At 49.7% G+C, this 4,676-nt stretch overlaps 1 long non-coding RNA gene across 1 annotated transcript; it reads left to right on the top strand.

Moving 5' to 3' along the window:
* Positions 1-1,058: 1,058 nt before the first annotated feature.
* LOC116534025 lies at positions 1,059-4,453 on the top strand. Its single transcript, XR_004261557.1, has 2 exons — positions 1,059-4,032; positions 4,132-4,453. It is a non-coding gene; the product is annotated as an uncharacterized LOC116534025 (long non-coding RNA).
* Positions 4,454-4,676: the final 223 nt, after the last annotated feature.

Genomic DNA, 4,676 nt, shown 5'->3' with positions numbered 1-4,676 from the left:
TACTTTAATGATTCCAAGGTCTAATAAAGAGGATTAATTGATGAAAAAGAAAAATACTGTCCACTAGGTGGGGATAGCGGTGCGTTGGCTGCTGTCCTAGCTGCCTCCTCTGCTAGTGCACCTCTTTGAGCAATGGGATCTGAAGTTTTTTGGTGCCCTTTACAGTGGACAACCCCAGCCTTAGCTGGGAGAAGGGCAGCTTTAAGGAGGCCTTTATTAAAGAAGCCTTGATAATGGAAGATACTTGTGTAGTGAGAAAACCTCTTTCTGCCCATGTGACAGCGTGGTGATAGAGGATGTGGAAGGCATGTTTGGAATCAGTATAGATATTTCCTCTGAGCCCTTTGGCCAGGGTAAGAGCATGTGTGCATGCTATTAATTCAGCCTGTTGAGAAGTAGCAGATGGAGGGAGAGTGGCAGCTTCACTGATAGAGGTATGGGAAACAACAGCGTAGCCAGCCTTTCCTGGAGAGGACTGCTTAGGTTTGGAAGAGCTGCCATCCATAAACCATGTGTGATCAGAGTCTGGAACAGGGAAAGAGAGGTGTGGGGAAAAGGGGAAACGGCAGTATGTATTAGAGAGATGCAGTTATGCGGTGCAGGAGTGGCGTTCATGTTTGGTATTAGTGAGAGGCTGGATTCAAATCGGGGCCATGTGCAGAAGTCACAGCGGGAGTTTCAGTAAAGAGCGAACAGAGGTGGACCAGACGTGGGCAGATGGCAGCTGTGGAAGGTGAGAAGAGGATGCTAGAGTCTGGAGACCGTGGGAAGTGTATAAAGTCAGTGAAGCTGAGCCTGAGATTTTGAAAGTTTCCAGAAGAACTGGAGCGGCTGCCGCGGTGGTCCACACACACTGGGGCCAGCCTCGGACGGTGAGGTCCAGTTGTCTAGAGAGGAAAGAACAGGGCACGGACCTGGCTCTTGTGTAAGAACTCCACCTTCACAGCCCTGGATTTCAGCAGTACCTAATGAAAAGGGTTGAGACAAACTGGGGAGGGCTACAGTAGGGGCCGTTTTCAGAGCTGTCTTTAAGGAGCAAAGGGAGGAGTGAGGAAAGGATTTAGAATCAATAGGGTCCGATTAGTTTCCTTTACTGAGTTTATACAATGGCTTAGTTAGAAGAGCAAAACCTGGTATCCAGAGGCGAAAGTACAACCACACCCAGGAAGGAGAGAAGCTGTTATTTGGCAGAGGGGTGGGGTGTCAGAGAGTAGCTGGACCCGATCGCTAGGGAGAGCGCGGGTGAGGATGATGCCCAGATAGGTGACAGACGTGGAAGAAATGTGGGCCAAACCCCCGGAGTGCTCCTAACAACACTCCTATCTTGCCTGTCCAAAACCGGACAAGTCTTAGCGGCTGGTTCAGGACCTCCGCCTTATCAATCAAGTTGTCCTTGATACCCAACCAGCCACAACTCCCTCAGGGTTTCGGGGACAGCCCACACAACCTGAGTTAGGCCCTTGCTCACGATTCACTCTCTTGCTGCCCCTCGTCTTTCTACCTTATTCAAATTTGGGACTTAGAAGGTGGCCCTCGTTATCCTTGATTGATCCAGAATGGAGGGGCTTTAGGGGCCCTAGTGCGCCCCTCCAGTGCTGCTGTATTGTTCAACAGAAGCCCCTAGCTCATGCAGCTGTTTAAACGTACATTAGTTAAATGAATTCAATTTCCCGTAAATCTAAATTAAACCAGTTCCCTAGTTGCAGTAGCTACACTCAGGTGCAGCTCAGTAGCCAAAAGTAAGTACTTTACTGGGCCATGCCAACAGAGAACATTGCCATCATCACAGAAAGTCCTAGAGGACAGTGCTATGCAGACACTATTCCCAGCCACGGGCAGTGGGGCAGATCCTTGACGTCAGCCTGGATCTCGCCAGCTTCCTCCCTGCTCCCTACACCCAGCAGCCTCTGGCTGGGGCCTGCCTCCCCCAAGAGAAACAGTCTGAGGCCGTTCTGCCATCTGCAGCCTTCTCCTGACACATGCCCTAATCTCAGCGACAGCTTCATTCAGCAGTTATTCATGGGGCATCTCCTGTGTACCAAAAAGGCCACTAGGGCTATGGTGATAAATTAGACGGAGTTCCCAGCCTAAAGAAGCATACGTTCTAGAGAGAGGAGCAAACGAACAAAGCTTGATAACAGCAAGGAAACAAAACACGGTAACCGCGTGCAAAGTGGGGGCGATTCGGCTGAGTGGTCAGGGAAGCCCTGCCTGGGGAGGGGACATTTCCGCTGATTTCTAAGTGGGAGAAGATCTGGGAATGCACATTCCAGGCAACAGGAACACCCAGTAGAAAGACCTTAAGGTGGGAATGAGCTTGTCAAGTTTGAAGGAAAAAAGACCTTTGTGGCAGGGCCATGGCAGGCGGAGGGAGAGGGCTGGGAAATCTGGACAGAAAGGCAGGAACCAGGCTGTGTGGTGCTGGAGGTGGGGCCAGCAGGCAGGTTAACTGTATTCTTAGATCTGCAGTGTGGTTTCCAGGAAGGAGCTGACATGATCTTGTGCAGGGACACCAGCCCATATCCAGCTGCAATTTCCTGGCTCCCCCCACCCAAACACCAGCTTCCCGGGCCTGCAGGTATCTGTGGCTGCTCTCTGCTAAGCTCATGTGACATGCAGCAGAGAGGCAGGGACTAAGTCAGTCATGCCAGGATGCAATAAAACCTCAAGGTCACTAAAAGGCTGAGACGCATGAGACCACAGAGCCTGACTTTTGAGGACTTGAGCCCACGTTTAAATGACGAAACAGTTTTGGTGTCTGTGGAGAAATCAGGGGACACCTTGCCTCCCTGCCATCTTAGTTAAGCACATGACGTATCAAGCTGAATGAAAACACAAAAGTACTTTTGCAACCTGAGATGGATCAAAGTGAGCAAGCACACCCACTCTAACATCAGCACCTGCCACACCGAGAGCCAGGCTCTAGCCCGTGCTGAGGTCCCAGGGGAGTGGGTGGATGGTGGCAGGTAGCTGAAAGAACACTCGGGGGTGTAGGCAGATGAGGTATGGTTTTCTTCCGCAGCTCTCTTACGCTATCTCTGTCTTGGCTGCCTGCTCCGGCTCTGCGGCTCCTGCGGCTCCCACGCCGCAGCTGCATTCCCTGGCCTGCAAGGCCGGCTCTCTCCTACAGGGGCAGAAACTTCACTGTCTCTCTTTGGCCACGAGCTGTATGCACAGCATCAGCAGGGCAGTTACACCTCTTGCAAACAGCAGTGGCTCTGAGCCAGGTGACGAACCTTCCCACACTACGGCTACACAGCTGTGATTATATAACAAGCAGAGTAGACGCCCTCCAGTTCATGTCAGTCCAGAAAGCGTAACATGTGAGGTCACCACACTGGGTATCTGGAGTGAGACAGGGACTTCGCCTTAAAGAGCTCAGTTTAGTGGGAGGCGGTTATGAAAACATATCCTTTCATGATGTGGAGCAATGCCTGGAGTGCTATGGAAACCCAGAGAGAGTCCTGGAATGTGTGTGTTTCAGGCGTTGGGGGGAGTGGTGATATGTATGTCTATGCATGTCCAGTTAGGGAAGCCGGATGTGCTTCTATGGGCAGTAAAAGCTACTGAAGATTTTAAGCAGAAGAGACAAGACCAGATTTCCTTCTGACAATCACCAAGGGCGGTGTATGGGACAGATCAGACTGTGACACTAGAGGCAGGGAAATCCAGGAGGAAGGTTAATACAATAGCCCAGGAAAAATAAGAGCAGTGGTAGAGGGCTACAAACAACAGAGCTCATACATATGCAAAAGCCACAGGGTTCTGCTTTGGTGACTCGGTAGGGGAAACCGCAAGAAGCAGGGCTATACACAGGGGTGGGGACAGGTCGGGGAAGTTCCACTAAATGACCTCAACATTGGCAAAATAAATCTCAAAATTGATTGAGATCTGCCTCACTTGTTGGTTTACCTATGTGATGACCTTTGCAGAGAGGAGAATCAAGGAAGAAGGACTTTATTCTACCAGAACAAACTACTGTTAAAGCAGAAAATGAGCGCGGAAAAACAAATTTCTCTTCTTCTCTGTAGTGTGAGTAAAACTTCCCTGACTCCTTCCCCTCCCTGAGAAACTGTATCCTGTTTGCAAGTTTTGTAAGTTTAGAGATTCATGTATCCTTGCTCTCTATAGCTGATAAATGAAAGTTATTGTTTTTCACCTGAGCAGCACAGGTCACTGTGACATGTCTCGGCAGGCCTGGATTGCAGTCACCCAGGCCCCACAGTGAAGCACGCAGGATAAGCCGTGCAAGGGAAAGACAGTGGCCATCTGCGCCACATAGCACAAGTCATACGTAAGCCTAAGTTGTAAACTTGTCATTTTTTATAAACTGCCTTTGTTCTGCTCCTGCCTTTCATGTATAAAAGTCAAGCTTGGTCTTAGTTCAGTGCCCAGTCTTTTGGATGTGAATCCACTGAGCGGGTGCACACCTTAATAAAATCCTCCTGTTCTACCCATCCGTCTCTCTGGTCTCCTAATTTCCCATGACACTATAACCTAGGGAACTACTTTGTTTTATTTTGTGTCCTTTATTTGGACAGCCAGATCTTTTGAGGTCAGGATTCCCACAAAGGATCTTCAAAAGTTGGTACTCTTTAACTCAGTTGCCAATGGGTCCTCTCTTACCACCACCTTCCTTTAGAGATGGACAGAGCTTTAGAGAATAACTAGCTTCC

This window comes from Sapajus apella, unplaced genomic scaffold, assembly GCF_009761245.1.
Source record: "Sapajus apella isolate SASKATOON/1434 unplaced genomic scaffold, GSC_monkey_1.0 scaffold85, whole genome shotgun sequence".
Lineage (NCBI taxonomy): Eukaryota > Metazoa > Chordata > Mammalia > Primates > Cebidae > Sapajus > Sapajus apella.
The sequence above is the reverse complement of the archived record's forward strand: the minus strand, read 5'-3'. Positions and strand labels throughout refer to the sequence as shown.